The sequence below is a fragment of the Erpetoichthys calabaricus genome, chromosome 8 (assembly GCF_900747795.2).
Source record: "Erpetoichthys calabaricus chromosome 8, fErpCal1.3, whole genome shotgun sequence".
Taxonomy (NCBI): domain Eukaryota; kingdom Metazoa; phylum Chordata; class Cladistia; order Polypteriformes; family Polypteridae; genus Erpetoichthys; species Erpetoichthys calabaricus.
Genome location: NC_041401.2, coordinates 34,174,047 through 34,188,590, shown reverse-complemented (window position 1 = coordinate 34,188,590; position 14,544 = coordinate 34,174,047).

The window sequence follows — 14,544 nt, the reverse complement described above, 5'->3', positions numbered from 1 at the left end:
AAAGGAATATCGTTTTTTTGGACCTCACAAACAGAATGGAAGATCTTCTGTCTGGGGTCGCGTGTTTTACATACCATGATGGAAAGGAAGTAGAGAAAAAAAAGGTCTGAGATTGCAGCTGAACTTGCTGTACCTGTAATTCCTTCACACGGATGTTGGTCAGACAGTATGGCTATCAGAAAAAAAGGGCAAACTTGTAATACTTTTGAAATGTTAAACAGTGCTGGAAAGTCATCACGGAGTTGTCTAATCTGACATGCCCTGTGATTTTTAGTCGTGTAATGTGACATGCTCCAATGGCAGGATCAACAACTTAGTTGCCAAGTTTGACACCCCGAAAGAAGTCGTGTAATATGACATCGGCTTAAGTAATAAAAATCAATAACTTTAGCATTGGTAAAAACTGTCCAATATGTTTTTAAGACTGGACAATATGAGCTGTTGTGCAAACACCTGGGATACAGATAAAAATTCAGCTATGTTCCACTTATATTTTGGCATCACTTTTTTTTTTTTATAATCGATTGAAGCAAACACAAAGGATTAAAACATTTATAGGCTCAGCACCACTAGGAGGACGTCATTATTATAGGATGAGTTTCAGCAAAGCAGCTGATTATCAGCAGCAAGTAGGTTATGAAAATGTTCACATCTGCATAGTATTTTTGGTCAGTTATGAGTTAACAGTTTAAACTCCACAGTTGTGGTAAATGAACAGGGCTTTTTACGTTAATTTATCATTTTAAGAAACACCTACAGTATGTACAATTGCTCAGTATTTAATTTCCCAGCATACTACATAACTGAAAACTAAGGTCTGTGTGTGTCCAGTGCCTGCGAGCAAACTGATTGGTCACTTTGGCTTTGGTGAAACAACTGAAAGAGGAAATGCCAGTGTGAGGCACACAAGGCGTAGGAGGCACACTGAGAGTCATCTTTGAAGATGAGAAGTAAAACAATGGACAGGAGGTGGGCAAGGCGCCTCAAGATGACAAAGTCTGAGAAGAAGCTTTACTGGAATGAGAGGCTTTATGGTCAAGAGAGGTTCAATCAAATAATTTTACGTTTATTCTATTATCTGTTTTTAACAAGTAGCTAGTGTTGTTGTAAAGCACCTTCCCTTTCGCCTCATACTTTTGTTTAGTAAATGATTCAAACTTCAGTTGTATTCATATATCTTTCATATTCCTAAATCTCTAATATATGGTAAAGAAAAAGTGAAATACACCTTGTCCAATTTGCACTACGTGATGCCCTATGCAGCCTCAAGGCTTCCAGTGACCTTGAATTGGGTACGTGAGTTAGAAAATAGATGGAGAAGAGTGTACTACAACATATTATAACAAATGGATCCATTTTCTAAAACTGTTGCTTCTTTTACAGTGTGATGAGTCACCGTCTATTCAAGTAACATTAGGCACACACTAAAAACCAACCCTGGATAGTATAAGCGGCCAGTGCAGGGCATGTACCCCCAGTTTAGAACAGCAGATCTCACATTTTGTCCTGGGAGCCCCCTGTAGCTGCTGGTTTTTGTTGCAACATGTATCAAAACCAGTCTGACAATCTGCTCTAACTGATCTCATTGTTTGATGAGCAGGTCTTCTCTTATTCTGCATTCAGAGAAACATGGCACTGTGAAACTTAGAAAAATATGAATTTACTTTATATTCATAAGAAATGTAAAAAATCTATTAATTTCTGTCATAGCCTTGAACACTTAACACTCTCTTTTGTCACTTTCCTATTAATTAATCTTTTTTCTGAGGTATTTCTTAACTTAATTGTATCCTAAAAGTGACAATTACCAACAAGAAGAGCAGACACTTGGACAGACAACACCGAAGGCCAGACGGCTTCAGCTACCTGTGTCATACCCCACTAGTGCCCTCATTAGTAAATAAAGGCTTAAATAACACTGCAAAGGCAGAATGAAAATCATATCATGGTGAAAATTTTAAAACCCAGTATACATAAATGCTTGCTACATTCCAATAAGAATATTGGAAATCTAGCTTTGTAATTTCTAGATTGACACCAGAAACACAAAGACTGGGAAATAACCATTTGCTTAATTAAGTTGGGAGTCTCGTTAAAAAAAATAAAATAAAAATCAGCAGCTACCAAATGTGGAAACTACTGAATTTGACTCATACATCACCCAGCATGCACATGCTTTTGGATGTGAAACAAAAACAGGGTACCAGTGGAAAAGCCCACATGGATGATTGGAAATGTGCAAACTCCATGCAGATAGTCACTGGGTCAAAAAATGAGCACACGTCTCTGGAAATGAGGGACAGCAGTGCTAACAACTGTGTTATCATGCCATTAGAATTACAGGTCATCGTAAATTTATTTCAATTTACAATGTAACTGCGATAGCAATTTACAGGAACACCTAACTGATGTTCCAAATGTATTGATATTTACTGCGCAGACAGATTAATGATACAAATACACAGATCTGGGCATAGTGTGGAGTGCTGGACGCAACAAAAGATACAATCAGACTGGAGCTTATGATATTATTTATCTTGACTTTCAGATTTGATAAGGTGCCACATGAGAGTTGGGCATCAGACTTAAGGAAGTGGGAGTTCATTGTGTAGGTGGGTGCAGAATGGGCTCAGAAATAGGAAGCAGAGGGTAATGGTGTGAGGAACCACATCAGAAATGGATAACGTTAATAGTGGTGTTCCACAGGGGCCAGTGCTAGAGCCACTACTATATTTAATATATAAATGAGTTGGATAGGAATATAAGTAACATGCTGGTTAAGTTTTCAGGTGATACTGAGATAGGTGGATTGGCAGATAATTTGGAATCCATTAAATCATAACAGAGGGGCTTGGAGAGCATGTTAGGCGCCGCCGTGAGTGGCAGCCTTTCCAGCAGCTCCGTGTACGACTTTATCTTCTTTATCTTTCTACCTTTTTCTCTATTTCTCTGATCACTCCTACCACTTTCTTTTATGTGGACTCATTTCCTGGACACTTTTTACTACTTGGACATGGATTTTTACACACCGAGACTTGTCTATTCAGGTAGTCAACTTCTAGCGCTGAGATCAAAGGCCAGTGCCAATGTGGTTCCCTATTTACAGTACCTGACGAGGTAAGAAGGCCATATTGTGGCAGCAGAGCCGGCGCTAAGCAGCTAGCGAGGAAATGTCGATACAAGCTTTCGGTGCCTTCTGTGATCCCGGGAAATGTGAACTCACTACCAAATAAGATCAATGAACTGGCTGCGCTGGTGAAAAATGTCAGAACCTACAGAGAATGCAGTTTGTTGTGTTGTTGTGTGGCTAACGACTAGCATCCCAGATGCTAACGTGGAGCTACCCGGGTTTAGCACAGTTAGAGTGGACAGAGACGCAAATACCTGCGGGAAGTGGAAAGGAGGAGGACTCGCTCTCTATGTGAACACAAGGTGGTGCAACCCTGGACATGTAAACGTCAAAATTTCCACTTGCTGCAGGGACATCGAACTGTTGGCCGTAAGTCTGCGTCCCTATTACTTGCCCAGAGAGTTTGGACATGTCATTGTTGTTATTGTTATTGTTTACATCTCTCCTCGCGCGGATGTGGTGATAGCAGGTGACATCATCCACTCCGCTGTTGCTAACCTACAAACACAGCACCCCGAGGTGCTTGTGCTGCTCGCTGGTGACTTTAACCATGTGACGCTGGACAAAACATTACCTGCCTTCTCCCAGTATGTCGATTGTAACACCCAGGGAAATAGGACTATTGACCTACTGTATGCAAACGTTACAGATGCATACGGTGCCACCCTGCTGCCTGCGCTTGGGAAAGTAGATCATAACCTGGTTCTGCTTCAGCCTCACTACAAACCAAGAGTGAGGGTCCTACCTACAACCACACGCTCATCCAGGAAGTGGTCCCCTGAGGCAGAGAAGGCTCTGGAACTCTGGACTGGGATATCCTGCAGGGGTCACATAGAGAGAACATTGAGGAGGTTGTTGACTGCACTACTGACTACATCAACTTCTGTATGGACATTGTAGTTCCAGTAAGAACATTATGCTGCTATGCTAATAACAAGCCATGGATTACAAGTGACATCAAGGGCCTTCTGAACCAGAAGAAAAGGGCTTTTAAAGGCGGTGATCAGCATGAGCTCAAGTGCGTGCAGAAGGAACTCTGAGTCCAGGAAAGGGCAGCGAAGGAACAGTACAGGAGAAAGCTGGAGCAGAAGTTGCAGAATAACAGCATGAAGGAAGTGTGGGATGGGATGAAGATCATCACTGGCTGCAGCTTGAACACATCACTATGAACTGTCAGACAGTGTTCAGTGGCCATTAAGAAGGTGAACAAAATGTTTGGTTATATAGCGCCCTGATGTGTAGATTAAAAGTTCAAGTTTTATAACTCATTGGTGAGGTCTCACCTGGAGTTCTGTGTGCTGTTTTGGTCTCCAGGCTAGAAAAAATGAAGAGAAGATCAACTGGGCTCATTCCAGGACTGCTGGGGATGAATTATAAAGAAAGATTAAAAGAGGTGAGTCTTTTCAGTTTAAGTAAAAGAAGATTAAGAGAAGACATGATTGAAGTGTTTAAAATTGTGAAGGAATTGGTACAGTAGATCATTACTTTAAAATTAGTTCAGCAAGAACACGGGAACACAGTTGGAAACTTGTTAAGGGTAAATTTTCCACAAATGTTACAAAGCTTTTCTTCACACCGAGAACCATAGACACATGGAATAAGCTACCAAGTAGTGTGGTAGACAGCAGGACTTGAGGGACTTCAAAACTCGACTTGATGTTATTTTAGAAGAGTTAAGTGGAAAGGACTAGCACGTTTTGTTGGGCTGAATGGCCTGTTCTCATCTAGATTGTTCTATTGTTCTATTCCAAACTGAATAATATTGAAAATGACTTCAAAGAAAAGGTCATTTGCTCAAAATGTTAAATTCAGTTCACCATAGCTACAGTAGCCACAAAGAGCATATGCCTAAGAAGAATGCTTAGGACACAGGATGACGTTTTCCTTGATGCAGATATTGCTTGTTTTAATTACAACAGCATCAACTCAGAATTTTTTGTTTTTTAATAATTTCATCTTAATGACCATTTTATTAAAAAGTAAATGTAAAATAAAAAATGGTCGCGATTCACTTTGTATAAATGTACAACACGATGCGACTAAAGCCCAGTGTCATGTTAATATAATGCTGATGTATATTCAGAAGCATATCACTGAAAATCAAACAGTGTAATTCTTTCTTTCATAGTATAGCTGCATTAGTGTTTAACTTCCCTTTTGTTCAGTTACATTTTCAACTATTCAGGTCTTACCACATTGACATTTATGGAGCCAGTATGAAGGGGACAGGAACATTTTGAATAGGTAAATGTCCAATTGCTGACAGGCTAATGATGGAGCTAAAAAATGTATTATGAAAAAATAATAAACTTGCAGAACTTATGGAAAACATAGCAAGTCAATATGTTCAACATACAACATATTTTCACAATAGTTCCACCTAATTTACTTTATTATTAATAATTTCTATTACAGAACTAGCTCAGCTATACAATGCACTAAAGTTTCATATCAAATAAGTAATCCTTTGGCTAATTTGTTCATTGCAGAAAACGACCTTATGGTATTTATATTTATAAAACTTGTTCATCGGAGCTCTTTGTTTCTAAGGCAAACTAAGTGCTTGTGCTACAAAATCATTTCACAATCCGATTATTCTTAACCAGATTAAAATAACTCCGAGAGTGATTTGCGGACCAAAATAATACTCAAAACAATTTGTGGTGTTTTAATATTCTGCATTTTTGCTACTCAGTTGCTAATTTTTTTCCCACACCCAAAAGTAAGTAAAGCTTGATTAAACAGTATAGTTCATTACGCTTTCTACCACGTGTAAAAATAACACAGCATTTTCAAACTCGCTTAGTTCCATTCATGCTTGGATTGCATCGGCTGAAAGGCAAGGCAGGGCACACATACGCTAATCTTTCATGAAACTCTTTGTCAGAAATGGGCTGCACATAAATAAAAATCAACAGTGAACAGGACCGAGACGGCACATAGCATTGCACTGAACTTGCATGGTAAAACCCACAGTGCAGCACTATAATTAAAGGCCAGTTTCTAATGATTAGCATTGCAAGTGATAGGAGAAGTCCTGGTAAAGACTCTATGACCATTAGTCAAATAAGGGACCTCTGCACATGAGCAAGTGAGTAAGTCAGTATGATACTTTAGAATGGCTTCATTAAGACTTGGTAGAAGTGGCATATTACTCTAAACCAGTGACTCCACTTAACGCAGAAAAATTTCCAAGTACCACATCATGTTTCAGCCTTTATAGAAAATCTCTCTTTTTTTAACAATTAATTTTTTACAGTTACAGTTAACATTTGGCCTCTGCACTGCAACTATACATTTTTTAGCAAGTTTTTAAATTAAAATTGAAGAAATGCTGCTGTCATTGCAGACCCCTGCACTGGCTCATCTTAACTGTCTTTCGGACAAATTGCAAATATGAGAGCTATCAAAGGGTGAGCGTAAAGGATCTGATGGCTACCTACATCTAACAACTGAGAATGTAAAGTGGGATAAATTAAATATTCTTGTACTCATCTGGTGGCACTGCGATCAGCACCGAAGGAGCCCTGTTACACCCTATTGGAGGGTCCAAAGATGAAAACGGTGAAGAGAAAGTAAGGTGGAAAGGATTCAGACTTGGCCTGATCCCACGTAATGAGAAATGTTCATAAGTTGCTATAAGTTGTATGAACTGTTAAATTTCATGAGGACTCATGGCAAGTTCAGATACTGTGACATTGGGTACTGTGAAAAACTGGCTTACATCTCCTATTTCAGATACTGGACGGGTTTCATCAGACAGAGTGGAAAACGCAGGAGGAGGACCAGAGATTTATGTGAATGAGCAATTGTGGAAAAGGGAGCAGAGTACAATATAAAACTAAATGTGCATATGCAGACATTGAAATGCAGACTGAATCTGTCCACATTATTACCCCTGGAGATAAGTTACAATATCCAAGCTGAGACAGCAACAGAAATGATTCGCTGTGTACCAATATCTCAGTGATGAATCATTCTGAAATTGCTGGTGATGTCAAAAAAGGAAAAGGACATCTATCAACATGTTCCATTCATGGACACTACAAACCTGACCTGCTCTGTTTAAATGTTAATGACCTGTGGTACAATCTGAGCAGGTCTGATCTTCTTATTTATATTTACAATAAAAAAATTGTATTATATATTGTAATGGCACTGACAAGGGGATGAATCACCAAAGTATGAGCTGGCATTACATCACAAGTGGCAGGGGTGCCTATACAGTATATACAGCATGGCAAGTTTTTTCTAACTAGCGTAGCAAAAAAGGTGAGCAGTCCTTTTAAGGATAGTGAGCCACCTCAAAGAGCCATGTAAAGAGCAGAGATTCTATTCATTGTAGCGATCTGCTCCGGTGCTACAATAGGTATAGTATAGATATAAAGTAAATAGAAAGAAAATAAATGTAGATATAAAATGAAACATCAAAACAACATAAAATACAAGGACAATATAAAAAAAATCCCAAATGCCTGTCAGAACAAATACATCTTTAAGTTGAACAATTCAATAGATTCTGCTGATCTCAACCTTAGAGTAATGGAATGGAATACCTACGTGTCTTTAGCCTGGCATGACTAACAGAGAGGAGATCTAACTTTGCAGATCTCAAAAAACATCCTGGGGTGTAATGCTGAAGGAGGTTCATGATATGCTGGGTGGCTTGACCATGCAGAGCTCACTAAATTAGTTTAAGTGAGTTCTTCTCTGTACAGAGAATAAAACTGGGGAGATGTGAGTCCATTTGTGAGAATGTGCTAAAAGCCTGGCAGCTCCACGTTTCTCTATTTTTTTATTTTTCCCTTGGGGACAAAAAGTATTTATCTATCCATCTGAAATAAGAGATTTTGAAAGACATTAATGTGCCTGGTTGTAGATAGTGAGGCTGATAAAAGAAACAGAGGGCATCAGCTGAGCAAAGGCATCTGGTGGTTGTGTTTTAAGTGTGTCCTCATGTTGCTCTTATCTGATAATTTAATGGCAATCTTTTTGAAGTAATGTAAGCAAATGGCCTTATCTGTTTCTGGTTTTCCTTTATCATTTGGTTTGAAACTGAAATTGGTGCAAACTGTAGAAGTTATTTTGGCGTTGAAACAATAGCCATTTCCGGTCTCACTTCTTTGCATTATCATACCTAAAGTCACTAACATTGCAGTGTAGGATTGTACGGTAGTACGGTATACTAGAACTGAAGAAGTACCAAACACAATTTTTTTTAAACAGTATGGTACCAGCATTTTGTGAATTTGGTAGCAGAAGTAAATGGTAGTTTTGAGGCACCTTACACTGTCGTTTATTTGCGCAATCAGAATTCCAAGGGAGAAACATCTAGCTCAAGTCACCAAGGAGGACCCATACCCTCCCCATTCTTCGAATGTATATCTACTATAGAATAAAACATTCTGGTTTGTGAGTGTGTCCAGTCCCTCAGGGAATTATGATTGGTCAGTTTGGCTTTATGAAGAAATACGAGTGTGAGACACACGAGAAGGAGAAAAGGAATAGGAAGCGCTCGACAGCAAAGGCAGAATCGGAGAAGGAGGCTTTACAGGAATGCGCTCGAGGGAGACATCGCCAGTGAAGAGAGGTTCAGACACATGCGAATACAGAGGAAAGGAGCTGAAGGTACACGTACAACTAAAGTTAGCAAATTATTAAAATGATTCTATTATCTGTCTTTGACAGGTATAATGGCTAGTATTTATATAAATGTGCTGGAGATGCCAAGGTTTAAGGTTTGCATAGTGTGTTGTAGCAGGGAGGTCCACAAATGTACCGAAGAGCAGGGATGTGTGTGTGTTTGCAGGCTCGAAGAACAAAGTAGCTGTGTTGGAGTTATTTGATATTTGCTTCAATACCGGTCATTAGGTCCAAAAGCTGGTATCGATACCAAAGTCAAAATTTTAGCACCAATCCAACACTACTGCAGTGAGTTTTTTTTCTGAGATGGATGTGCCAAAAAACATTACAGCTAAGGGAACAATTGTCCAATCCTCAACTGAAGAATGTTATCCAAAAAAATGAATTTCTCTGAGTTTTGGAAGGCTATAGCTGAGAGGTCCTTCTGAGTCAGTGTCACCTTATGGGTTATTTAGTGTTAATCGTTGGTTACACATGTGTTCTTTATACCTCTACTCATTGTTGAAATCAGCATTTTACTGTCTACTGCTTGATTATATTTTACCAATGCAGGGTGGTCTGATTCATTGTTCAAATAATGCCACTCACAAAACGGCAGTAACTCAGTTTTTACACACAAACACTGGTGGTGCCGTCCCATCTGGTTAACATACTGTAGCATTGTCCCCAACACCATATTGATCGTCTGGCTCCTTTAAGGCAGAGTGGTGGCTCTGAGGCTAAGGATCCAGTATCCGGAAGGTTGTCAGTTCGAATCCCGTTACTGCCGAAAGGGATCCTACTCTTTTGGGGCCTTGAGCAAAGCCCTTAACCTGCAATTGTACTAAGGGCACTGAACAATGGCTGACCGTACACTCTGACCCCAAGGGGTATGTGAAAAATAACTAATTCCCAATACAGGAAATTGTACAAGGCAAGTAAACAACAAAAACAAGCAGGAATTACTTGTATAGTGATTAAGCTAAAGGATACGTGCTTGACATTGTTTTTATACTTTCCCTTGCCACAGTTCTATGGCTGTCATTGCTTTTATACTGGGTGAGTCAAAATTATGTTAACACTAATGGATTATTTGAATCTCGACCACACCTTTCCAGGTCAATGGATAGGTTGTGGTGGATCATTGCCATGGCTTCCACACTCCCCTGATTTGACATCCTGTGATTTCTGGGTATGAGGTACGTTGAAGGAGCGCGTGTATAGCTGGAAAGTTTGTGATATCAATGACTTGAAGGACAAAATATGAACTGTGGTATCATCTATTCCCCATGAAATGTGTGTCGAGGCTTTAAATGGTACTGTTGCTTGTTGGTTTTTGTGTGTTGAACATGATGGCGAACAGGTTGAGACCATCCTGTAAATCATCTTGGACATATGAAGTATGTTTTGTGAACAAATTGTTTCTGCCATTTAAATGTTAACATAATTTTGACTCAGCCTGTAATATTCTAGTTTTTATTTTTGACTTGGCACGGTTTCATGGTGTACAGGATTCCCATTTCCTCCTGCATCTATAATATTCCTGTAAATACCACAATTATGCTGGTTCAAGCAAAGTATAAGGAAGTATAAACAAGTGCTACTGAGGATCCTGAACTGAAGGTGTGACAAAGAGATTTACAAAAAAAAACAGCAGGCATTGTTAACTGCAAGGAGATCCAAACTTCAGAAACCCACAGGACCGACACTGACAAATTACTTAATCAATAAATGGGGTCTAAACAATGGGATAGTTTCCATAGTGTACAGATCTGCAGTGTGCTCAATCAGTTTCACTGCTGTCAACAAATAAAATGTTTAGTCATATTTACGTGATGATCTATTGATTAATCTGAGTTGTTTGTCACCAAAGGCAAACAAATGTATTAAGATAAAAAACCTTAGAGCTGTGGCCATTTTAATATACTACTTACAGAGATGTAGTGTTATTATTTCATACTGCAAAAAATTCTACATTGGTATTACCTACACTAAGGGAAACTAAAAACCTGACATGTGAGTACTATTAAATCTGAGTGCTTTTTAAATGACTAAATTTATTACAGCAGCTTTGAGATCAGCATGTGGTAATAGTAGTTTTTCAACAGTGCTATAGCACCAAACAATTCAAAGTCAGGCATCTCAATTAAATGCATTGTTTTTGCTCATTTCCTTGACAGCCCAAGAAAAAAATAAATGCAATTATCTATCAAAGTATTTTGTATAAATGGACTAAACAATTAGCAGCCTGCAGGCTGGGTACAAGGCAGACCTGACACCATGGGGTGCACAAGGAGGCATTGCCCCTTAAATAAAATGTGCCACTCACTCAGTTTTGGATGAAAGGATTTTTGAGCAGTTGCATATACTTAGTTTACACAGCATGTATTCAGTGCAGCGCATGTGTGTCAGAACTTTTCTTTCTTTTGAATTTTCTTGCTTTATAGTTATTTTAGTGTATGTTCAGACCACAGACCAAAGTGTATGTGTGTGTGTGTGTTTATGTATTTATTTACCTATCTACCTCTTTATGTATTTATTTATTTAAAAAGCTTCTGTAAAAAGCCAATTTCCTCCTTGGAACAAATAAAGTTCTATCTATCTATCTATCTATCTATCTATCTATCTATCTATCTATCTATCTATCTATCTGTCTGTCTGTCTGTCTGTCTGTCTGTCTGTCTGTCTGTCTGTCTGTCTGTCTGTCTGTCTGTCTGTCTGTCTAATTCACATAAATTCTGATACATGTTTCAATGCTGCATGATGGAATAAAAATTAAATTTGTGTAGTTTTGGCAAAACTTACATTTATATGCGTCCTACTGGTGAGTTTATTTTCATTTTGAGTCTGTATTGTTTGTTCCGTAAGTGAACAATACTTGTGGATAGCCCCCATATCGCATGTTTATTTTTTACTAATATTTATAAGCACTGACCTGAGAGGAAAATGCAGATGAGAATCTACAAGGTACAATGAGGCATAAAAGGAACTGCATTGAACAGTGCGACTGGAAATGAATGAGAAGACAAACAGCCCAGAGAAGGGAGTGATCGCCCTGAGAAAGTGTTAAGTAGAGCAACGGGAGTCTACGGAGGCCGACATTGGGAGTTAATCTGGGTCCCTTTCTGAAAAAAGCTAATAAATGGCACTTCAAAAGGAGATTAAGCATTGCTTATGTCTGTGTGCCATTCGTTTCTCCACCACACCTCGGGTGGTTTCAGTACATTGACTCAGTTATGTTTGGTAAACTTTGGAAAAAGTCGAAGGTACTGTACACATATATTTTGTTTTGTTTGAGTACAGGTTATTAATAGCATAATGAAATATTATTTTAATAAGGAATCTGACTGACTTTATAATAGCATGCCAAATCAAATTTGAGTATGGTGTATTCATTGTTACTGTATAGTTTATTGTGATTGAAAGTAAAGTTCCCCCTGTGTAGTTGTAATGGCTCCATTTCAACCAAAATATCCCCTCCATCCTCAGAATTTCAGATACTGTCTGGCAGATGTTTCCACTGGTGCTGGCCATTCTCCAACACATATTTTTAGTTATATTAAAATTATGTAGTAACATCAGACATCTTTAAAATAAGGTATGTGCAGAGAGTTTAAAAGGGGCATGCAAGGCATGAAAGAGAATTTATATAATGAAATTATATTATTTACTCTTCATTTGCCTCTTCAGTTATAAATCCAGCACCTAGAAATGAGGGAGTGAGAAGGCTCCCCTTTCAAAACAAGAGGCACGAGCAACATAAAAGTGGCACTACAGGAGCATGTCCCTCCAGCCATACCCACTCCACCAAATGATTTCTCTAAATTTTGCTCCATCAAAAATATCTATCTACGATATAATAAAACACTAAGGTTTGCGTGTCCAGTCCAGAATAATCTGATTGGTCTGAGCTTAGCTTTGGTGATGTAAGTGTGAGACGTACAAGAAGGCGTAAAGACGCACAATGATAGAGTCACCTTCGAGGAGGGAAAGTATAAAACTGAACAGGAGGCAAAAAAATAATGACAGAGTCTGAGAAGTGGGCTTTGCAGGAACATTCACGAGAAAGGGAGCGAGAAGTTCAGGCCCACATAACTACAGAGGAAAGGCACTAAAAAGGTACACACAGGGCAAGAGATAGTAAATATTTTAAAATTATTCTATTCATGGCGGCACAGTGGCGCAGTGGTAGCGCTGCTGCCTCGGAGTAAGGAGACCTTTTTTTTTTTTTTTTCTTTTTCTTTGCATTTATATAGCGCTTTTCTCACTACTCAAAGCACTCAGCAATTGCAGCTTAAGGGTCTTGCTCAAGGGCCCAACAGAGCAGAGTCTCTTTTTGGCATTTACGGGATTCGAACCGGCAACCTTCCGATTGCCAGTGCAGGCTTCAGAGCCACCACTCCGCCGACCTGGGTTCGCTTCCAGGGTCCTCCCTGCGTGGAGTTTGCATGTTCTCCCCGTGTCTGTGTGGGTTTCCTCTGGGTGCTCTGGTTTCCTCTCACAGTCCAAAGACATGCGGGTTAGGTGCATTGGCGATCCTAAATTGTCCCTATTGTGTGCTTGGTGTTGTGGGTGTGTGTGCCCTGCGGTGGGCTGGCGCCCTGCCTGGAGTTTGTTTCCTGCCTTGTGCCCCGTGTTGGCTGGGATTGGCTCCAGCAGACCCCCGTGACCCTGTAGTTAGGATATAGCGGGTTGGAAAATGACTGACTGACCTATCTTCATCAGGCACCATGGCTAGTTAGACATAAATGCACAATTGGGTTAAGTCTGTGTTGCCTGTCGATTCATTAGTGACTACAATGATGAACAGCCTGACTGACAGCATCTATCACCTGACTTTTGATATTCTCTGCCAAGACAAGCAACAGTTGTAGCTGACAGAAATATCTGCTTTGGGGATTCAAGAACTGTATCCATCAATCTGTCATTAGCAAGTTCAAAGAAAATGTGTATAACGCGTTTTTCCATTGTTTCCTTTGTTGTGCTTCACCGGTATCTTAGAGCGAAGTTCTTGTTCATGTTGAGTTAGTAAATGGCTGTGATTGTAGCTTGATTTCAAGGCCTCTGATTTGTTGCAGTGGTCCTCAGACTGTGTTGGATAATACTCATTGAAGGTGCCATATTTCTAAAGATAGTGGGACCCTACATTGTGCTATTTTATGATAGTGTCTTCATTCATTACAGATCAGAGAGGTTGGCTGAACATTTCAGAATGATGGCATTACAAAGACATACTTTTTGGTCCGTTTATCTTTTAAACAATATTTCTAGGTATTGAATTTCCTTCTAAGACATTTTGGTAGATAGTTTTGCTAGCTAACTTGCTTGCTGACTGCTTGATGATTCCTCATTACGAGGAAGTAAATATTTCACAGGTTTGAAGTGATTTAACATGTTTATGATAAAAGTGAAAGGGTGACTGGATGACAGTGCACAGGAGTGAAGGAGGAGTATGGCTGTTGAAGTATGTAGCTCAGCCAAGCCTAAACAGAATTTGATTGGTGAGAATTTGGTCCCTGGTCAAATCTGTATGATGACCTTTGTTACATAACCTGATAATTCTTGAGGAGCCAGAGCTCATTCTTGTCAGCTATCACAGGTCAAGAAGTCCAAGCAGACAAGGAAAGAACAATCAAAATCTGCTGTTTTATGGAAATCTCCCTTACAGTACTTAAGATAATGGTCCAAAAATGCAGCATTCAATGTCAAGTGTGACATATATAGAATGAGAGACAGGTCCCTGGAATCAGAGAGTCTCTCCTTGGAAAGAATGGCTTGCTTTCTCCACATGA